The 24,454-nt window shown below is 31.5% G+C and overlaps 1 pseudogene; it reads left to right on the top strand.

Moving 5' to 3' along the window:
• The first annotated feature begins 9,278 nt into the window (after positions 1 to 9,278).
• Positions 9,279 to 24,454, top strand: part of LOC142331269 (methionine aminopeptidase 2-like) — a 40,004-nt pseudogene continuing 24,828 nt past the window's right edge.

The raw sequence follows: 24,454 nt of genomic DNA, 5'->3' as shown, positions 1-24,454 counted from the left end.
TAATTACTGAGAAATATATACTTATATTTAAAAGTTGGCTAACTCATGAATAATGCTGGCAAAGTTGTGTAATACTTATTTTATTGCCAAAACTTTCTGGCTCATCAATAAGAAGCTTTTTATCTTTTTAACGAACTATCATCTTATTGTGAAACTTTTTAGGAAATGATAATTTGGAATTACAAAAGAATTTTGATTTTGAGACCATTCTTATTCAAGAGGGAGTAATTGGGTAAAATTAATGTTAAAAAAGTAACCCCCAAGTGGAAATTCTAAATTAAAAAAAAATTGTTCAAAAATATTGAAAAAATTAAACAATACTGCCATAATTTTAAATAAATTCAAATGTGATTTTTTTTGGAAAAGGGTAAAGATTGTTGCAAATTTCTTTTTTTGAATATGATAGAAATTTGAGAATATTCCTTCACATTTTAAACCCATTGAACTATTAAACTTTAAAAAAAAAATTCAAAAAAAGATTTTTCATTACCACAAACTGTAGGAATAGGATGGGAGGGAAAATTGTTATAATTATTTAGAGGTTCATTTATATAGAAAATATTCATCTAAATTCCTTATTTACCCAGGAAATAATTTTCACGCTGATCCATACGGATAGAAATGCAAATCACCAAATCTGTCAATAAATAAAACTTAAAATTTGTAATTGCCACTAAATAACCCATGAAAGCCGCCTGATAAAAGAAAGACAGCAGGTAGGGACATTGTCCAGGCTCTGCGATTTGTAGGGAGAAATATTGAAACTCCTGCCATTCTTGTGTTCCGTTCCGAATGGCCAAAAAAATTTGGGCAATATGTTGCCCTGATAAAAATGACTTCAACTTTTGTAAGAAAAATTGTTTGATAAAATGCTGCAGTAAAATTTGTCCAAAACACCTCCACCCCCGTTTTCACATCCCATTGATCAATTATAACCAAAATTAAATGTAATGAATAAGCTGTACTCAAAAGTCATAACACAAAATTTCATAAAAATCTGGTTATTCAGTCTGAAGATGTAAAGCAAACAATAATTGATGAAAAAAGGAAAATAATGGGCTTAATTATTTCCCTACCTCTAAATGAAAATGCTGGAATACATAACCGAAGTGGTTTAACTAATGAAATAAAATCATCTGTACCAGAATGTAATTCTTAAGATCAGAAATGATAAAACAGAGAATAAGAAGTTTTTCCCAACATTTATTTATAGTCGCATCAGTGACGATAGTCATAAGCGACTTAAATATTAACTACTACATGATCATAACATCTCTGAGACATCAACAATAAACTCAAAGTAGAACAAGAATAATAAATATTGGAACATCATCAGTAGTTTATTTTCACTGCGCACACAGTGTTCCATAAGGGATCTTGCATAAGTTCTTCATTCCAATATCAGATTGAAACTGGAACAGTCTTTGGTGTATTTCTTCTGGTTGAGTAAACACTTCAATCTTAACCAGGTTTAATTGTTGTTGAATAGACCCGAACATTGGGCAATCTATGAGTAAGTGGTTTATAGACCATTTTACACTGCACACCTCACAGTTCTGCTGGAGAGAGCCAAATAGATGGGCGTGGGTTAGCTTTGTGTGTCCAGTCCTGAGCAGTGTTAGGATGACTTGTTTGGGATAAAAGGTTTCTTGAACACGTTCTCCTGGATCCCATATAAGGCAGTGGGCGGATTTAGCAGCCAGAACTTATTTGACTGAGTACGTAGTTTGACACAGACTGTCTTCATGAAGTTGCTCTCGCATGTTGATTCTAACTGGAGGCGATTTGTTGCTGCTCTCTTGGCAGCCTCATCAGCCCATTTGTTTTCAAGGATGCCACAATAACCCAGGACCCATATGATACCACTGTCGTTTATTCTTGAGAGGATATCACAGATTATTTGAACAATGGGTTCAGATTGTCTGCAGCTCAAGTACACTCATAGAGTCAGTTCAGGAAGGATCTCAAGGCAGACTACATTGTGTAGGTCTCACAAAAGAACACAGAGGAATAGGCACTAAGCTTATATATTACCTTGTTGTCAGAAGTATTATTGTAGAGTTACATTCATTGGTCGAGACTGAGTTGCCGTCTGTGTAGATGTGTGTACTGATATTTCTTTGCTAAATTGGTCCCTAGCAGATTGGTAGTGTGCGGGTTCCGTTTACATCTTACAAATGGTAAATTCAATCTTTAGAGATGTGCACAACCAAGGAGTGGTACATTCTATTTCCTTTCTGAGAATCCTCAAAACAAGACAGGCATAGTTCCTGGAGATAGTGAAGCAGTCTGAGATTGAAAGGCTGTGGTAAGGATTTCTTCCTCTCAAGTTGTAAATTGCAATTGGGCTTGGTCATCTGCCTTGAGCAGTTGAAGAGGTCTGACCTGCTGATCATGTACTTGCTGAGTCTGGGGTTTGAACTAAAGTTGAGTCCATTAAGGGAATTAGGACTAAATTTTATTGTTGCTATCAACATTTTTTGTGGTATATTGTGTTTATTGCCTCGAATTATGAGACATTCACGAAACTGGCTCATAATAAGTAGAACTAGGCGTGAGGTTCACGCTTCCGCGAGCTTGGTTAGCTAGTTCGGAGGGATACGATGTACAACATTCAAGATGTCCGGACGAGGCGTACAGTGAAGGCAAAAGCTGAGTTAATGAATCACCGATGGGGCATTTGCATCAATGGCATCCCAACGAGGCCAGGCTTATTACTATGGGATATAAAAAGTCAGAGGGCGATAGACGACTCCTGTTAAAGCCCATCAGGGCTAGGAACGCTTGGGGGGGGGGGGGGATGTGGCAACCAGAACGTTACTACTTGATAGCCTGGTATTTCCTCCTGTAATTTAATGGGAATCAATAAGATTCCGTTAGTAAACTTGGTGTAGGGGAAGTGGTAAATGCCCCTATGGATATTTGAATGCAAGTAATCTAGTAAGCCCTTAATTTTTTGTCTTGCACAGTCATACAGGATAGAACCGTATTCCAGCTTCGACAAAACAATGGTTCTATGTGTTCAGAATGATGTGTTTGTCAGCAGTCCAGTTGCAAGATGATATGAGTTTAAAATTGTTAATTGTTAATTAACAATTGTTAATTCTCCTTAGACATCCAGCCTTAGTGAACTTAATCTGATTCAAGAAAGTCAGCTTTTCATTAACAGTTACACGTACAAGTTTAATCTCATTTATTTCCCTTATCTTATTTTCACCTAAGTTTAATTTTACCATGTTCTTATGTTCGTCTAGCTATTTAGAAAAATCAATAAATTTTGACTTAGTTACTGACAATTTGAAATCATTACATTGTATTCCATCTTAGGTCAGCAAATTCTCCATTGTTTCCCTAGTAGTTCTAATTTTCATGTCTCTACAGGTGATAGTGATATCATCAGCGAAGATACTTTTTTTCACTAGCAGAGTGAAAAAAATCACATCTGCTACCTGATAATAGCCATCAAGAAGAGCATCACACGTAGCACAGATCCTTGAGGAACTTTTTAGTTTTAGACTTTGAGGGATTTTTAATTTTAAAAACTTTTGAATGTACCCCATTAGCCCTAAATCAGATCGTTCATTTGCTCAGAAAATTAACCACAAAGTTCATCATATTTCTGTTAACACTGTTCTGTAGTAAGATAACAATTATCCTCTATTTCCAAACCATCTCAGGTCTTTTCAATTTCTAAGGAGATACTTCTTAGAGGCAAATGCTTCATACACACATCCGTCTGTATAAATACTAGGTTGGTGATCCTTGGTAGATCTTTTTTTCTGAACCCGTATTTAATACTTTCTAGATGCCATTTCAGTCTGTTATTATCTTCTTCATCACCTTGCAAAGGGTGCATGTTAAAGCAATTGGACAGTAGTTCTCTGCCAAAGTAAAGGCACCATTGAGCTTAGCAAGAGGGATGTCTACAGCCTCCCTTAATTGATTTTGATGAAAATTAAATAGTATTAATGCTGCCCTAACTAAAGAAATCAAGCCAAATTCATCGGAATCAATCTATCCAGCCGAAAATATTGAAAACAAACCAGGCCGAGATACATACATCCTTCTGGAATTTTTCAGTGCTGAAATTCTGTTTTTTTATTAGAGCTGGTCACAAAACAACCTGACATGCAACATTTTATCTAATTGAAATACTTTATTTTTTTATATGCAGTATAACTATATAGCTAGAAATATAAACAATTGAAAACTCAATCTATAAAATTGACTGAAACAATTTCAAATTAATTGTGTTTAATTAAATTTGTAATGGAACTGATTTGTAATGGATTTTTAATTAGATCACTTTTGAAGTTTGCTTTCAAAATGGTTACCATGGCTTACATTTTAGTTAAGGCTGTTGTAGCCCAATAATTTTTTTTACATCAAAATATTTGTTTTTCAATTGCTCTTTTAGAGCGAATGGTGTTAATAAATAAAAAAAAATATTTTTCATTTTTTTGTGCCAATTTAAAATCTGTAATCTAAAGTTTTTGATAATGAAACTTTTTTTTTAATAATATTCCATTAAATTTATGATGGACTTATACAAAAGATGAAAAAACAACTAATAATCACCTTCGTCGACTTTAAAAGGGCCTATGATTGTGTATACACCGACCATCCATGCTGAATATTCTGAGAAACCTGGGCCTTCACCCTAAACTCGTAAACATGATAAAATTAACTTTAACCGATACCCAGTCCAGAGTGAAATTCAGAGGTGAACCCTCTCGGCGCTTCTCCAGAAAAACTGGATTGAGGCAAGGAGACAGCCTCTCACTCCTTTTTAACTGCATTCTCGAATTTTCATGAGAAAATGGTATGAAATAAATCCCCAAAATATAAAAATGGGTACTAAGAAAAACTCCATCACCACACTAAATTGCCTAGGATTTGCAGATGACCTCGCTCTTTTAGCAAATAATATTCAAGAAGCCAAAACACAAATCAAAACCTAGCACAAAAGATAGGGCTTCATATCTCTTTCGAAAAAACTGAACCGATGGCCATAGATCCTCTGGTAATAGAGCGCATTACGGTAAACAATCAGAAAATTAAAATAGTAAAACAATTTAAATATCGAGGGGAACTTAAACATTATAAAACTGTAGTTCAGCCAGAAGTCACCTACGGAAGCGAGACCCTTTTCAAAATCACACAGAAAAACTGAATTGATAATATTCTGAAAATAAAGAGGAGAATTGTCAGAACATGTATCAATAAAAAACACCAAAAAGAAGGCCGATGGTGGATTGTGCCAAATGAGGTGGTGTATCGAGAAATAGAGCCTGTTACTGATACTATTCGGAAAAAAAGAATCCTTTCTTTGGTCATCTCATAAGGACACCGGAAACAAGACTGTCAAGAAATATCGTTGAAAAGCTCCGGTTCCAAAAACTAGAAGTAGGATGGATCAAAGAAATTAGAGAAGATATGAAAGAATTGGGAATTTCCCTGACCGACCTACAGAATAGAACTGGAAAAATTACAAAGCTTAAGACAAAAACATTAGATTTAAACAAAAGACAGACAAACGACAAAATACAACGAAGAGGGTGTTTACACACGCTTTTCTCAGAAAAGATCTAACTAAAATTCACTTAAGTGGTCCCATGTTGGCCGTAAAAGCATAATAATAATAATAATTCCACTAAAATGGAACCGTCCTATAATAATTTAAAAGAATTTAAAGTTTTACTAATATTGATTATACATTTCTTTTTACACTATTTTGTTAAAACATGTTATAAATGTACACAACTATGTCTTTGATGATAATTATTACATAATTTTTTTTTATATGCAAAAACATTATATTGTAATGTTAACAAATTACGGTAACCTTTAAACAACTTTTCAACAGTTAAACATAAAAAAATTAAATTTCACCAAATGTTCCATGTCAAAACAATCTTTTTTCTGTATGAAACTTCTACAACCCCAAGCACAAGGACTTTGAAGGAAAGTTATTAATATGTTCTTAGCTTTAATAACTTCATAGATTTGCATTGACTAATTTTAATTATGTATTCTTGCTTATAGAATCCCATTCCACACTGATTATTTTACAAATAATGTTAATTAATCCACATGAGCAATAGTTTTTTTTTAATGGGACCACAAATTTTCTATAAGACTAAAGGTTTGTAGTTGTCGATCTAATAAAATGTTAAATTTCTGATCTTTGAACCAATTCACAACTGATTTTGCTGTATGCTTTTGTCTTGACTCTGCTGAAAAATGTTAGTTTTTCTATTGGCATATCGTTAACTGTTTATAATAATTTAGATTTTTAAAACATGTAAATACACATCTTGATTTATAAACCCATCCATGAAGCAGTACTTGATGCTAAAGTAATGAAGAAAAGTATGTCACTTACTTTGAAATCTATTAATTTTGGTGAAACTTTGATAAATCTGTGATCAGCTGACAGTTATTTGGCTTTGAAAGTACTACTGTTTCTTGTGTTAATGGGACAATTAAGCTTCTACCAATCAACATTACTTAGTTGAAGACTGATCATAAAGTGATAATTTTATCAGATTATTAAAGGTTTTTTTTGCATTAAGTAATGATTTTATGGCCCGATATAAAAAAAATTAATACTTAACCATCTGTTTGATAGCAAATTGAATTTTAAGAAACTAGCAAGCACAGAACTCATTAAAGGATGTATTTCAAAATTTTCAAGAGAAAACAACTGAAAATAGTGTTTAGCCAATAAAGAAACTTAGTGAACCACAAAAATTTTGTAAATGTTTTACATTCTCTTGTTTCAACTTTTTCTCTCCAAAATTTGGATGCTCTTAGTGATGAAAAAGAAGAAAGATCCTATCAGGATATACAAATAGAATAGGCAAATATATAAGGCAGATAGACCGAATGACTAATACCGGTGTTCACTTTTTGGTAAATAAAACAATTTCTTTAAAAAGGTACATTTTTTTTATTTTTGTCACTTTTGAAATTGTATTTTTTATTGCAAAGAAGTACTTGAAGAGTAACAACTTATAAAACATTGAAATCACAATTAAAATTTTTCTGTAATCTCTGAATGTCATCTCAGAAAATCTTAAGATTATAGAAAAGAATAATTTGGTTTTGATACAGAATAAAAAATAAATTTAGTTCATGTTTTTGTAAGTTCTGAAATTTTTTTTTAATGTGTAAACCAGTATTGTTTGATGTAATGACTTCATTCATTTAAGAAAAAGGAACTGTTTGCCATTTTCCTGGATGAATAAAGGGAAACCACAGTAAAACCTTGATAAGAATGACATCACAAAATCAACATATTTATAAAAAAAATAAATGCGATTAATGCCCATTATTAATTATTTAAAGTAAAAATACATGAAAATACTAAATAACTCAGAAGGCCTTATTTAAAATTATTTAATCATGTAATTTTGTACACATTGACAAAATACAGAAAATTCAGGATTTTTTTGAAAATTTTTTACTTCAATGAAATTTTTAATATTTCTTGTATGTTCATTTTTTGTATTACTTTGTAGTAGAATTACATTTAAACTTTATCATTTTTTTAATCAGTAAAATATGAAATTGTAATTTTTTTTTGTCTTCAGTCATTTGACTGGTTTGATGCAGCTCTCCAAGATTCCCTATCTAGTGCTAGTCGTTTCATTTCAGTATACCCTCTACATCCTACATCCCTAACAATTTGTTTTACATATTCCAAACGTGGCCTGCCTACACAATTTTTTCCTTCTACCTGTCCTTCCAATATTAAAGCGACTATTCCAGGATGCCTTAATATGTGGCCTATAAGTCTGTCTCTTCGTTTAGCTATACATTTGCAAACGCTTCTTTCTTCATCTATTTGCCGCAATACCTCTTCATTTGTCGCTTTATCCATCCATTTGATTTTTAACATTCTCCTATAGCACCGCATTTCAAAAGCTTCTAATCTTTTCTTCTCAGATACTCCGATTGTCCAAGTTTCACTTCCATATAAAGCTACGCTCCAAACATACTTTCAAAAGTCCTTTCCTGACGTTTAAATTAATTTTTGATATAAACAAATTATATTTCTGACTGAAGGCTCGTTTCGCTTGTGCTATTCGGCATTTTATATCGCTCCTGCTTCGTCCATCTTTAGTGATTCTACTTCCCAAATAACAAAATTCTTCTACCTCCATAATCTTTTCTCCTCCTATTTTCACATTCAGTGATCCATCTTTGTTATTTCTACTACATTTCATTACTTTTGTTTTGTTCTTGTTTATTTTCATGCGATAGTTCTTGCGTAGGACTTCATCCATGCCATTCATTGTTTCTTCTAAATCCTTTTTACTCTCGGCTAGAATTACTATATGATCGGTAAATCGTAGCAAAAATTGTAATAATTGTTTAAAAATATTGTTTCCTAATTATATTTTAAATAGATTGGCGGGAAGGTCGTTGAAATATTTCGGTATTTTTTATTAAAGCATAGCCCGTTTTTGGAAGTATTGTGCCAATAATATGAATTCATTCTGTCGACAGTTTTGATTGAGGTAGATATTGTTATATTTTAAAAAAATGATTATTTTTTATAAAATATACCAGTAGTCTTTATTAATTATTTATAAATATAAATACGTGGATAAGTTAATTTATGCAGAATTCCAATTAATAAACTTCTTTTTGAATCTACTACCCCTTTTTCTGTTTAGCCTCCGGAACCACCGTAAAGTATTACTTCAGAGGATGATATGTATGAATGTAAATAAAATGTAGTCTTGTACAATCCGAGATGTGTGATTAATTAAAATCCAACCCCCAAAGAACACCGGTATCCTCGATCTGAATCTACCATACTGTTATTAAACCCATTATTTATGTCAGCTGTGATAATATTATTTCAATATATCAACTTAGGTTAACAATAAAAACATAAATAATATTCGATGTAAACTTTCTTTTTGGAATGTCTAATTGTATTTCAACATTTTACCGATAATTTTTAGTATTGAAATTATTTATAATGTTATAAATTATTAGTGAAGTTAAGTAATTTAACGATTCCATGATTTGAAAATTGATAAAAATCTTTTATTACATTGATCGTGTACGAGCAGGTAATGTTTTCATACCTTAAGGAATATTTGTTTGAATTTTATCATATGTTATTTTGATTAATTATATGTTGGATACACTAAGCAGTAATTACACGCACTGTAATTTTTTATTCTACATATCGATATATTGTGATGGTTGTTACTAAATTTCATTTATCGATAGTACCCGATAGTGTACCGCATAATAGTGCTTCGACTGGAAAAATGGCAGCAGTTGTGGATGAAGTGGGTAAACCAGCCGAAAAATTAGTAGATGAAGTCACTATTAACGACGATGTAGAAGATCCAGAAGTTGAAAATGGTGCTTCAGAAGCTTCAAAAAAGAAAGAAGAAGAAAAAGAAGGCCGGTATGTATTTTGGAACTTGTTGACGATGACCATGCTTTGTTTTATAGAAGTATATTTATTTGGTAATGATTACTTTGAATTTATTATTATTTTTTAATAATTAATGAAAATTTACCTGTATTTGTTAGTCGTATGAAATATTTTCGTCGAAATACTATGAAACTAGAAGTTACAAATTTTATTCGGTTTTAATGTTAAGTTTTACTCGATTCTAAGTAACTGTTACAAAGTGATTTGCTGTTTGCATTGTGAATTTATATATATGTCACTTAGTTAATGTGTAACATTTGCAAGTAGTGCTTCATATAATGTTAACATTATCTTTAAATTAATTTTTGGCTAAATGTAGATGAGAATAGCCAAAAAAAAAAAAAAAATAGTAGACTTTTTTTTGGCTAGCGGAGTGAATATTAAATAAACATTTTTTGTAATTTATGATCTTGATGAAATAACTTAAACTTTTGTAAGAATTATTTTTTTGCTAAATTATTCCAGCGCATCTTAATTTAAAAGTGTTGGTAACTTAGTGAAATTTTTTTTATATGTGAATTAAAGTAACTGTTTTAAATGAGATAGAAGCGAGGGTTATTACTTAATTATTAAGTAACAAATTATAACATAATAAGAAACTGAATTTTTTACAGTAACATCATAAGGGATGCAGAATGTTAGTTGTACATTAAAAGTTTGGTTTTCATGCAGATAAGAAATCTGTTGAGAGTAAATATCTGCAGGTAAAGAATTAGGAAAATGCTCCTGAAAACAAACACCATTTTCTTGGGTATACCGGTCAAGTTATGCAATTCATTCTTAAAAGTATTTTTTGGCTAGGAATTTTTTTCGTTTCATAGAATTGAATAAACATTTAAATCTTTTTCTAAAATATGACATTTTTAATAATTAAAAAAAAAAAATTTATTATCACAAACCATTGGAGTGGAATGGACAAAAAATGTCTACGTTGGTTTGAAGGCCTATTAAGAAAAAGAAAATTTTATAAATTAATTTTTTGAATAGAGTAGTGAATATTAAATAAACATTTCTGGCAATTTGTGATCTCTATAAGAAAAACTTCAACTTTTGCAAGAATTATTTTTTGCTAAGTATTTCAATAAAGATTTAAAATTTTATTTTGGCCAAAACACCCCGTCCCTTTTTTCAGTTTTTTGCAAATATCAAATACATTGTATGCCAGTGAAGATCGTATCTGCTCATAAAGTTTGAAGAAAATTGGTTATGGGGTCTAAAGTTATAACACCAATTACGGGTCAACATGGATATGCATAAACTATATTTGACAAAAATAAATTTTTTGACTTTTGAACATTGGAATAAAACATTTTCTTTTACATATTATTTGTAGTTTATTTAAATATATTTTTGTTGTTAAAAGTTTTTTTTTTAATTTCTCAAGGCACAAACTTCATAAAAAGACTTTTTTTAACCAATCTGTACACTTTCCTAGCTGTAACAATATACTCTGCTACTGCTGGGAAAGTAAACTACCAGCAATATTTTTTGAACCCACCTTCAAGGCTCATTAACCCTTAAAATAATTTGTTGTCCACTTTTCAGCCAAAAAGTGACTTTGACAAAATAATTTGCCATTATGATTTGACCTGTTTTATTCCGTTTTTTGATGGGTTACTGGAGGCTGTGCGAGTCTAGTTCCATTTTTACCCAAATTTAATGGTGAAGTGCTAGTAGCATATGGGTTCTCTACGTCTTTGTTCATATTGTTCTGAACAGCTGTTATCATGCATTTGTTTTCGATGTTTTGATGGTTCCATAAGTTGCGTTTGTGTTAGTTTTATTATTTCTTTGTGTTGTTTATAGTTTTCTTGTATGTTTTCATTACTTCACTTTATTCTCATGTAGTTTTCAGTCATATTTTTATTTTCAACTGTTTGTGTCCATATGTAAATAACAGATAACAGTTATTTACTATAACCTAACTTTAGTAATTTTTTATACGGGTAAACAATCTTCGTGTTGTTATTTGAATTTTTACTAGTGTTTTACAATACTATTGATATGTTTACAATATTATCGATATGATAATTAGGTATTGTAAGTGATATTTATTAGTACAACATGTCCTGTTCATCTCATGTAAATGAGATCAAAAGAAAAAAAGAGATCAAAGAAAAAAAAAGGGCAAAATAACAAAGGTTTAGTGAAAACATAAGGGCATAATAATATGATTTTTCGCTAAAGTATAGAACTTTTTAGGGCTTAATGTAGTTATGATATTCAAATTCCCACAAAAGTTGCAAATTAAATGTTTGTATTTAATTGTAATTAGAATTTCAACAAAAATATCATACATTTCTTTTGCTAAACTGAATAATCAAGTGGTATAGGTAGCTTCTTGTTTTCATTGTGGAGTAAAATTGCTTTGTAAAAGTAGAATAAAATTTCCCTATAACCAATAAAAAGGTTCCTTTTTTTGATTCATTGATAAAAAGGTACCGTTCTTCAGGTCTCTGATCTATTCCTAGTTTAGTCAATCCATCAATATCAAAGCATATAAAAAAGGAACAATACTATTAATAAAACACTGAGAAGACAACTCACTTAATTCTGATAGTTGTTGATAGTGTAACATAAAAATGTGATATGCTGGGACTTTTTTAATTGTTATTTAAATTACAAGCAAAATGAATAATAAAGATTATAATTTGGTCTGTATTACTGATACAATGTTGACCATTGTTATTGGAGTGTGACTATACTTCATGAAGAATAGCCAAAAACTTTTTTTTTCATATTTGCTAACTGTACACAATTACTATTTAATATCGACTATTCCTCATTCGAAGCGAGGAAGTAGTCCTCTACAGATTGGGGATAGGACATACGAGGGTCACACACGAGTACCTGATGTCAGGAAGACACGCACCCCTATATACATGATGCAGCTTCTCCATACTCATAGATTGCATATGTTATCCGGTGTTGCATTGTAAATTTAATTTACCCAGAAACATCTGTGATGTCTTGTACAATGATAATGAAATTTTAAACCGGATGTTTCAATTTTTGCATAGTACTGGGTTACTGCAAAAAAATTAATATTGTCGTGTATATTTTTTATGCTAGAAGAGGTTTTAATATATATTTTTTTTTTTACTTTCAATTCTAATTTTTTTGTTCTGTGTTTTTGATTTTGTTATCCACGTTGGGAGCCTTTTACACTCCCTATCAGAATTTGTTAAATTTTATATAGTTTAATTTTTTTTATTATTTTAGCTTTTATATTTTAAAGACTGTGATATTATTAGTTTTGAGTCTTATTTCACTTTTTTAACTTTTGTTTTTCACTTAATTTCAAATTTTTATTATATAATTTATATTCGTTTTAAACTGTATTTAATTTTGTTATTTTAGTTCTTAACCTAGTTCTAAATTTTATGTTAGATCTTTTGTGGTTTTCAGTTTTATTTTTAGTCTTTTTGTTATCCGAGAATGGGCTCTTTACACCCATCTCGGACTTTGTTAAATTCTATTCACTTTTGGTTTTATTTTAGATTTTATCTGTGGGTTGTAAATTTTATTCATCTTTTAGATTAGTTTTATTTTATTTTTTTATTAAAAAAAAATTCTGGGCGATGATAACGCACAGGTGTTTTTTGCCCCCCAGAAAAAAAACTATTTAATATCAAATCCATTTTCTAAACTGAAGAGAAGATGAGTTTACCTACTAAACATACGATATCAGAGATAATACTAATTCATATCTTACATATTTGTGAAAATCATTGTTATTTATTTCTAAAACTATGGTTGTTATTCTTATTATATTTAAAACTTCTTCGGCCAAAAATATCTACCTCATCTAACAAATCATTTATTATCTGAATTACATCAAGAAAAAGACAAATCATTTTTATTGACGTATATTTTTTTACAAATGATATCTGTGACTATTTGTGAACGGTACTTTTAATCTTAGATTAAATCACAGTTGATCACTTTTAATCTTAGATTTGAAATATCACAGTCATCTTTCCCATTAGTAATTTTAAAAAAAAAGCTGCTAAAGGGCTGCATAACTTTGTCACTTTACTTTTACAGACAGACCTTTATTTCTTATATACCATTGGATTTTTAAATGACTTATACAATATTTAAAATACAGTTGTGGAAATAATCAAAATATTCAGAAATCATTGTGGATCTGATTTAACCCAATTGATGAAATGATGTTTTTAACCTTAAAATATTATGCAATGTTAAAAGTACAATAGAAAAAAAAAATTCTTAGAACAAAGCCAGTAAAGTATTGCCATGTGATTTTCACGGCTTCACCAGTCAAGTCACAGAATACCTTGCACAGCTTTTATTACATTACGTTATTATATATGTATGTTAGTAATTATTAATATATCATATAATAATAGTAATATTAAAAATCTAATATCACAATTATTGTATAACATATTAATCTATATATAAAAATATACATAACTTAAAAGTAACAAATCTACATAAGTAAATTTTTTTTTCTAAATCTAAGAGCAATTATTTCTCCAACCTCAATTTTTCCATTATTGCAGTACATTTTATTAGAGGTCAACATGAAGAGAAAACAAAAGAAAAAAATTGCCAGAACGTTCATAGATAACGTGAATGAGCAGTTAAAGGTAACGAAAAGGGCAATGCCCAGAATTATCTACTAATCTATCTGTTAAAAAAATCCTCTGTAATTTTGAGCAGTTAATCTGTGTAGTCAGAAACCTAACCTAATTTCTCTTTTTTTCTGTTAAGCCTTTGGAAAGACTGTAAGGTATTACTTCTGTAGATGTTATATATGAATGTAAATGAAGTATAGTCTTGTACAGTCTCAGGTTGACCTTTCCTGACCTGTGTGGTTAATTAAAACCCAACACCAAAGAACACTGGTATCAACGATCTAGTTCTCAAATCCATATAAAAGTAATTGCCTTTAGTAGGATTTGAACATTAGAACTCTTGACTTTGAAATCAGCTGATTTGTGATGACGAGTTAACTACCAGACCAGCTTGGTGGGTTAACCGAACCCCGATCTTCTTCCTGTTTCTATTGGTTTTTCCTACCCGATTGTAATATCGAAAGCCACCTTTATTTTTGTCCAAAGTCATAGAGCGCCCCACTATCTGGACAAGTTATAGAACAAGGCAACACATTGTGACCGACCAAAAACTTTTCCAGTTTCTCTTCATCTTCAGACAAAATAATGAAACTAGTTATATCATATTCACAACCGGCACAAAGAAAAGGATTCACATCAGAACATGACTCCATCACTACACAGACTATTGTCTGTGTAGAGATGATTACAGAGAGAAATAGCATCTCAGAGAGATTACAGCATCTCTTGTTACCTCATAACCGAACACGGACATTGCCATTTTCTTTATCTTCAACTGCTCATTCATGTTATCTACGAACACTCTGGCAAATTTTTTCTCTTGTTTTCTCTTAATGTTGACCTCTAATATAACATAACGTATTGCAATATGGGAAAAATTAAGGTTAGGGAAGTAATTGCAAAGAATTACCTACTTTCTAATAAAGACTAAAATAAGAAAGCTCCCTCTATGAATCATGAGACCTTGCCGATGGTTAGAGGGCTTGACTGCTCAGTGATACAGAGTAGCTGGACCGAAGGTGCAACCATATCAGACAGGTATCTGTTGAGAGCCAGACTAAGAATGATTCTTGAAAGAGGGCAGCAGCTCTTTCAGTAGTTGTTAAGGGTGTAGGTTAGGACGACTTTAACGGCCATATCAACATCACTCAATCCTCTTGAGTACTGCACAGCTGAAAGCAATGGAAAACGACAGCTGCTTTTTTTCCAAGAAAATGTAGCTCTCTGCATTTTCATATAATAAAGATGGAGGCACCTTCCTTGGTAAAATATTCTGTTGGTAAATTAGTTCCCTGTTTGGAACTCCGGGTGGGGACTACTATGGAAGGGGTCACCAGAAAATTAACTAATAACATTCCAAGTTGGTCATGGAATGTTAGAAGTCTAAAAAAGGTTGGTAGGTTAGAAAATTTAAAGATTGAAATGGATAGGATAAATCTAGATGAAGTAGGAATTAGAGACGTTCAGTGGGAAGAGGAAAACAACTTTTGGTCAGGTGATTTTAGAATAATAACTTAGCTTTGAATATGGGCTGGGCAAAAGGAATGAAAGAGGGGAACCGACTTATAGAGTTGTGCAAGAAATATAATTTAATAATTGCCAACACCTACTTTAAAAATCATGATACTGCAAGTTATCAGATAGATTTTATCATGGTTAAACAAAGATTTAGAAATCAACTCGTCGGCTGCAAAGCATACTCTGGAGCAGACATTGATAGCAACCATAATTTAGTGATAACGAAATGTAGATTGGGGTTTAAAAACCTGAAGAAAAGGTGTCAGATGAATCTGTGGAATTTAGAGAAGCTTGAGGAAAAGGGGGTAAAGAAGACTTTTGAGGAGGACATCGCAAGAGGTCTGAGTAAAAAAAGATAAGGTAGAAAATGTAGAAGAAGAATAGTAGAATGTTAAAAAGGAAATTCTTAAATCAGCAGAAGCAAACTTAGGCGGAACAAAGAGAATTGGTCGGAAACCTTGGATTTCAGACAATATATTGCAGATGATGGATGAACGTAGAAAATATATGAATGCAATGATGAATAAAGTAAAAGGAACTGTCTACAATTAAGAAATACTATAAACAGGAAGTGCAAACTAGCGAAAGAAGAGTGGATTAAAGAAAAGTGGAAAGAGATATGAACATAAAAGTTAAGGGAAATTTTGGGGTACATAAATTAAAATCTAATAATGTGTTTGGATGGTACACCGGTTTATAATACGAAAGGCAAAGTCGATAGGTGGGTGGAATATATTGAAGAGTTATATGGAGCAGAAAAGTCGAAGAGGATGAAAGGGGAGAAACAGTACTGAGATCTGAATTTAAGAGAGCATTAAAAAATTTGAATGACAGAAAGGCGCCTGGAATAGACGGAATACGTGTAGAATTACTGCACAGTGTAGGTGAGGAAGCAATTGATAGATTATACAAATTGGTGTGTAATATTTACGAAAAAGGGGGAAGTTCTGTCAGACTTCAAAAAGAGTGTTATAGTTATGATACCAAAGAAAGCAGGAACAGATAAATATGAAGATTACAGAACAATTGTCTTAACTAGTCATGCATAAAAAATCTTGACTAGAATTTTGTGCAGAAGAATTGAGAAGAGAGTGGAAGAATTGTTAGAAGACCAGCTTGGTTTCAGGAAAAGTATACGGACAAAGAAAGCAATTTTAGGGCTCAGATTAATAGTAGAAGGAAGATTAAAGAAAAACAAACTAATATACTTTGCATTTATAGACCTAGAAAAGGCATTCGATAATATAGACTGGAATAAAGTGTTCAACATTTTAAAAATATTACGATTCAAATACAGAGATAGAAGAGCGATTGCTAACATTTACAGGAACCAAACAACAACAGTAATAATTGAAGAACATAAGAAAGGGAGTCCGACAAGGATGATGTTAAAAGAACAATTTAGATCAACAGGTAAAGAAAATGTGCGAACAAGAACAGCTGCAAGAAATATCATTCACTTCACCCGTAAACCAGTCACCGAAGCAGCACAAAAAGAAACACCATTAGAAGAATTTTTATTATTTTATAACGAATTTGATGTTACAAAAAAAATCACAAAATTCACTCGTGAAGCAATTTTAATAAAATCTGCTGCATATAAAATAAAGGATACCACTATAAAAATAAATATAATCAAAATAAAGCACTTATTTGGTTATTAGTCCTTACAGCAGCTCACAAAGACAATCATTTATACAGTGAAGAGTTGTTTGATGCATCCTCTAGTTATTCACGCTATATTTCAGTTATGAGAAAAAATAGGTTTATTGAGCTGTTTACGTTTTGATTTAAAAGATACAAGGGAAGAAAGAGAATGGAATGATAAATTCACCAATATAACAGAAATATGGGATGAATTTATTATTTTATGTAAAAGTAATTATGCATCCGCAATGTACTTAATAGTTGATAAGCTATCGCTTGGCTTTAGAGGTTGTTGTCCATTAAAATTTATTTGCCGTCAAGCCAAATAAATATGGTATTAGGATAGTCAGGCTTTGTGATGTTGAAACAAAATTCCTTATCGATGCCACACCTTATCTTGGGAAAGGTATGTACACTTAAAACCTACCTGCGCTGCTATATATTTTGTCAAAGAACTAACACAACCTGTAAATGGTAGCAATAGAAATATTACTTATGATAACAGCAGATTCACATCCATCCCCTTGGTAACCAAAATGCTTGAAACGAATTAGTAACTGTGGTCACATTGAAAAATAATGAACCATATCCGAATTGAAATGTTGAAAATAAGAGATTGGGAACGTCAGTGTTTTGTTGTAATGGAACAATAACAGTGGTTTCTTATCGATCAAAATACAACAAAATGTTATTTTATTATCAACTGCTCATGAAAACAGGGGCATCAATAGCAGTGGAAAACCTGACATTGTTGAATTTTATAATGACAGAACGAGTGCTGTGTTGATACACATGACAAGGTGTCGGGTGCAATTTGTTGCTCAAGAAAAACTAGAAAACGGCCTTTTTGTGTATTTTATGGAATGATAAATAGCGTTTTGGTTAATTCCTATGTAATATATGTCCACCAAATTAAAAGCGGTAGAAAACCCAAATCAAGAAAAGATTTCACTAAAGAAATCGTAATTGAACCGACAGGCCAATTCATCCAGGAGATACAAAATATACCGAATTTATCAAGAACTTTAAAACGTCACATCGATTAAATTGCTGGAGCTAGCGACTTTAATGTAGAACAAATTCTATGATCTTCATCATGAAAAATCTGTGCTTATTGGCCTTCAAAAACGCAAAGGAATGACTCATTTCGTATGCAGAAAGCATATCTGTATGGAACACCGAGCGATGTAATGTGTTGACTACACCAAACAATAAAATTATAATTAGAATTCATTTTAAGTTTGTAAATATCTTATTGAATTTAATATCCGTTACCTACAGAGTAGTCTGAGAGATTATATGTTGCAATTGGTGTAAATTTTTTTTATAGCGTTGTGATTCTAGAGTAAACAACACAATACAGTTGAGAGAGAATTTATCATCAAATAAGTGCCCGGAAATTTAACTTTATGGGTTACAAAAATATTGTTATTATTATTAATGGAAATTCTGTCCGCACAATTAGCAATGTTAATAAAAGATTAAAACTTAAAATAATGAGCTTCATTTCAAATTCTATCTGCCAACCTAATTTATAAAATTCTTTAACTTCACATTTCAAATGCCTTCATTTTTTTACAATCTTGGGTTTAGCTGTAATGGGAATAATTACCCAAAAAATCTAAAAACAATTTTTTTTAGATTTTTTTCACAAAACTAACAAGTTTTGTGCTTGGAGACATTTTAGAAAATATTTTAATAAGAAAATTAATTTAAATCATTCATAAATAATATGCAAAAAAATATTATTCCAGTGCGTCGACGTCCAAATAATATAATTTTGTCAGATGGATGTTTGCCGTATGCGTGCTAGTTTGTATTTAGTGTTAAAACTGAAACCCCATAGACCAATTTTCTTAAAACTTTGTAGTCAGGTACTACCTTCAGGGAGAAAGTATGTATTAAATTTTTTCAAAAATTGAAATAAAGGACGGGGATGTTTTGGCTGAAATAAAATTTTAAATTTTTACCGGGATATTTCAGCTAAAAATATTTCTTACAAAAGTTGAAGTTTTATTTTTAGAGATCACAAATTACCGAAAATATTTATTTAATATTCACCTCCCTGCTAAAAAATTACTATATATATTTTTCTTTCTTCAGCTATATCTATTTCAGAAAAGTAGTTTTTTACATCAAGATTATAAAGAGATTTTTACCCAATAAATTGAAAAAAATTAAAAAAAACACCAGAGTACAAGAGCATCTTAAGACCTAATGTACCATGGGATGTAGAAAGTTACTAAAAATAATTACTACATTCGCAAATTAATTTATTTTTAAGAAATCATGGTGGAAATAGTACTGATGAACAAAGCAAAGACGAGATCCACCAGAACATTAGGATCATGGAGATTGATCCTATACCAAGGTGCTGGTTTGTAAAAAAGAGATATGACTACATATAAAATGAAAAATACAAAAATGTTATATTTAAGTATGCTTATATTATTTTTGATATATATTTTTTACACAGCATACTAGTTGGTTATAAGTTGAATAAAATGTATTTCGTGGTTGCATCTTTTTAATACAATTTACATTATTTTTGCCATTTTTTAATGACATCCAATTTTGCTTATAACAAAAGAAAATTGTACATGTGCCTTCAAAATCAATTACAAATAGATAAATTTCATTGGTATTACTTAAAAAAAATTATTTTTGTTTTTTCTGAAGGTGCTGGTGAAGCTTCTGCTGATGTTCCTGGTGAAGAGGAAGAAGATGTTGCCGATAAAATATCGACATTGGCTATTAATGAAAAATCATTAAAAAAGATCGGTGAAGTTGTCAATGGAGAAATTAATAAAGAAAATGAAGATGTAGAGGGAGAAACCAATCAAAAACCCAAAAGTAAACGTAAACGTGGGAAAGGCGGTAAATGTAAACAAACTGATCCGCCTACAATACCTGTTTCAACTTTGTTTCGTGATGGTATTTATAATTTTAAAATTAAAATGTAAATTTAGGTTTATTTACGATAAAAATAATTTTTATTAAACTTTAAATTCCTGTGAAATATGTAATGCGACTGTAGTCATTAGTATTTTATTAATATTGGGCCATATAGTAACAGCGATGTTTCAAACCCATCTAGTTAGAGAAAAAAGCGTGACAAAGATACGTGAATTTTACATCAGAATGAAAAGAACTCTCCAAGAATCTTAACCAATCAGTAGATATATACATTCCTTTTAGTTGCTCTGCAGGCATGAAGGCAACATTCAAATTCTTCTACATATTACAGAGAATGTGGTGTGACAGAACAGTTTTAATAACCTGTGTTCTTTTAAATAGTTCAGATTTCATATTAAACAGAAAATGTTTATGTATTTGTGCAACTCCTCAAATAAGGATCAACAGAGCAGGATCTGTAGATGATGGAGGACAGGCTATCAACGTTCTCATATGACTCGTTGCTGAGGAAACGTTTTGTTTAGGTAAGTCCACATGAATCTGGAAAAATGTGGATGAATTTCATATAATTTATTTAAAGCACTGTAAATCCATGTTACATATCTAAACATAATGTCTAAACAAATAACCGTTTTCATAATGATGAATGCAGGTTCAGCACCCATATATATTTGAATGTTATGCCGACGTATTCGTGTCAAAACATGAAACAGAACTTATCCAGAATATACGTAAAAAATTCAGATCTGTTAATGTTGTACTGTTGATAAATTTTACATAAAGCATTGTTATTTAAAAAAAAAAAAAAAACAATTATTTTTTGGAACGTTTTACTCTACAGAATAGTTTTGCACTGATTTTTTAAGGTTATGCAAATATCTTGTTCATATTACTTCAACGTTGTTATCAGATAATGATGATTGACTGTTTCAGTAGGTTGCCCATTTCATGTTGTTTTTGTCTATCCGTAAATGTTATTTTTCATTGTAGTTCTTCATTGAATACATGATATTCACACCTAACAACTGTGTAACTGATTCAAACGTAAGCCATAAAACATATTGAATGTTTCTTTGCATTTAATAATTTAGTACAAATAAAGGTTATAAAAGAATTAATTACAAGTTTATAATTAGTAAATATGATAGTTATTACCGCATACATTATGATAGTAAGTAATACTTTGATTTTATATGCGGAGTTGGTGTTTTCAGGCCGAGTATAATACAACTACACTTTCCTGTTTCAACTTTTCCATTTTCTCCTTTCATTCATTTCTTCACAGACCCACTCCTTCCGTACTCTATCTCTGTTCTTAATTCCTATGAATTCCTCAGCTGCTTTTTTTATACTGTTTTTAATATTTAACCAATGATCATTCACATTATTTGGCTCCCATCCCATTCTTGTTTTTTCCAGTTCGCTATTTCTCTTTGACTCTTAATTTTTCCAAATCATAGGTACTTCGGTTCTGACCAACCTTTATTTTCTTGATCTTCAAATTGATTCTACTACTATTAAGTTTTGATCAGAGTTTATATCTGCACCTGGTAAGCTTTTGCATTTTTCATACAGTTCTTATATCTTTGTTGTATGAGCATACAACGTTTGTTGTATGAGCAATCAATTTGGTACCTCTCTCCATCCAATCTCGACACCCATGTATGTCGCCTTTTATGGTTTTCAATTATCGTGTTTCCCACTACCATATTATTTTCCATGCAGAACTCAACTAATCCCTCTTTTCTTTTGTTTCTATTATTTAAACCATATTTTTCTATTATCTTGCCTTCTTGTCCACCAACCGTAGTATTCCAGTATCCCATAAGTACAAATACGTTTTCCTTTCTCTCTCTAGTGTATTTTTGAGCTTTCCATAATACTTCTCAACCTCTTCAGTATATTGTGATGCTGGCATATATACTTGCATTATTACAAGGTCTTCTATCCTTATCATCATCAGGTGATCATCAACATATTCCACCCTAATTACCTTACCTACTATTCTCTTTATAATTAATACACCAACTCCATTCCTACCACTTCTTTCAACAACCGAGCGTACAAGTGGAAGTCCCTACTTGACATTTTTCCATTTCCTCCCCATCTTACTTAACTCATTCCAAGTACATCTGATTTATTTCTAATCATTTCTTGTGTTGTGTTTTCAATCTTACCTTTTTGCAGTAGTGTCAGTACATTCCATGTTTGTATTCTTATCATATTTTTTGTTTTCTTTTTCATTTGTCCAGCCCTCCCTGCACAGTTACCCTTTCTGTGTTCTTCATCTTACTTCTTCATAAGCATGAAACCTTTTATTCCCCTCCTGGAGATCTGAATGAGGGGAAGTTTTAGCTCCAGAGTCTTTTACAAAAAGGTCCATCCCACTCCATGATCAATAAGGATTAAGGATATCTGAAATCCTTAAGGATCTTTAATGCTGTGGTTTCCCACTGCATTACATTGTCTTCTGTATTCCAGTGCCGTTGATCTGGTGATTCATCTGCCTTTGGGGACAATTTCACACCCCCAGAACAATAGTGCTCTTCCTTCTACCTGCTCATCAAAGGCTGTTGGCACTTTATAGAAAGGGGGGCCATTTATACTGATGGCCACTCAGTCGCCAGAGCTATGTCTGTGAGAACAGGATGCACCATGATAGCAAGCCATAGCTACACTTTGTGAAGGTGTGATTGACATTTACATGGGAGAGGGTTTTTGAGACGCATCCCATATCTTATCCCTACATCATAGTTCCAACTAAATAAATGCTGAAGCAGTTTTCTTCTTTTTTTTTTATCCATGATCTGTCATAATATATGCATTTGTGACATGATGTATATATTTTATACCGATCAGAAAAAAGATTTATTTATTAAAAATTTTTTTTATTTTACCAGGAGTATATCCTGTCGGTCAAGAAATGGAATATCCAACCTTGCAGGATGGTCGAACTGCTAAAGAACGTTTTACCAGTGAAGAGGCAAGGATGTTGGATCGTTTGCATAATGATATATATAATGAGGCTCGTCAAGCGGCTGAAGCACATCGCCAGGTCAGTTTTTATTTTTTATATAAATTTAAAATTGAATTAAAGAAGAAAGTAAAAAGTAAAGAAAGCAAAATGGAATCCTATAGTTTAATTGATTGTGGATGGTTTAAAACAAATCTTAAATAGGAATTATAATTGTAGAATTGTAGCACTATTTTTAGGGAGACCAGATATTGATGTTTGATAGTTCAGAAGATACTTTCCGTATAAGGTAACTCATGGAATTAAACATGATAGAATGTAGTGTAGTATCTTGTGTAGCTGATGAGAGATAAACTGAAATAATTAGTGTCATCATGAGTAAAGGAATGACCAAAGTTCATGCATTCTGTCATTAGTATTGCTTTGGTGATAGAAATTTTCATTCATCACAGTCTTTTGTTCATTATTTTTAAGAGAATTAGTAATTTCCCATTTTAGATGGGGAAAAATGTATCTTTCCGCATGTTACAAACAATCTTCCGTAAAATTGAATGGAAACCTGAAATTCTGTTCAACTGTTAATTGTCAGAGTGCTAAAAAATCAAATAAAAATATGATTTGCTTTTTTTTTAATTAAACAATTTTTTAAGATATTGTAAGTAAAATTGATTGATTTGGTTGTTCGAATAATCTCGAACAAACCCAAAATGTTTTTAGTAGACTGTGTCATTGTTATGTATGAAGTCTGTTCAAAAAATACGTAGACTGTTTGAATTGCTGGGTCCAGTTGGTTCCACTCAAATCCGCTAAGCGTCGCCATGTTCGTACAGATCAGCTGATTACAACGCAGTTTTTTGATTGCAAATATCATTATTGGTTGCTTAGCTGCACGGTTGTTTGTGAAGTGTGTTTTTTTCGTTGGCGGATTTTAGAATGAGTGACTTGAACGAGCAATGAGTTGCTGAGAAATTTTGTGTTAAACTTGGAAAATCTGCGAGCGAAACTTTTGGTATGCTCAAGATGGCTTACGGCAACATTGCTATGAAGTGTGCGACATGTTTTAAGTGGCATGGATGTTTTAAAGATGGTCGTCAATCGATTGAAGACGATCAGCGTTTTGGACGTCCTTCCACATCAACTGACGACTCACATGTAGACAAAATCAACACCCTGGTTCGGGCAAATCGATGTCTGACCATCAGAGAGCTTGCTGAAGTGTGTGGGGATATCAGTTGGATCATGTTACGAGATTTCGAGATCATTTTACGAGAGTGATTACTGGTTTTTTCATCACGACAACTCTCCAGCCCTCAGAACTCGTGAGTTTTT

This window comes from Lycorma delicatula, chromosome 10 (assembly GCF_047948215.1).
Source record: "Lycorma delicatula isolate Av1 chromosome 10, ASM4794821v1, whole genome shotgun sequence".
Classification (NCBI taxonomy): Eukaryota; Metazoa; Arthropoda; class Insecta; order Hemiptera; family Fulgoridae; genus Lycorma; species Lycorma delicatula.
This window is presented reverse-complemented; position numbering and strand designations above follow the sequence as displayed.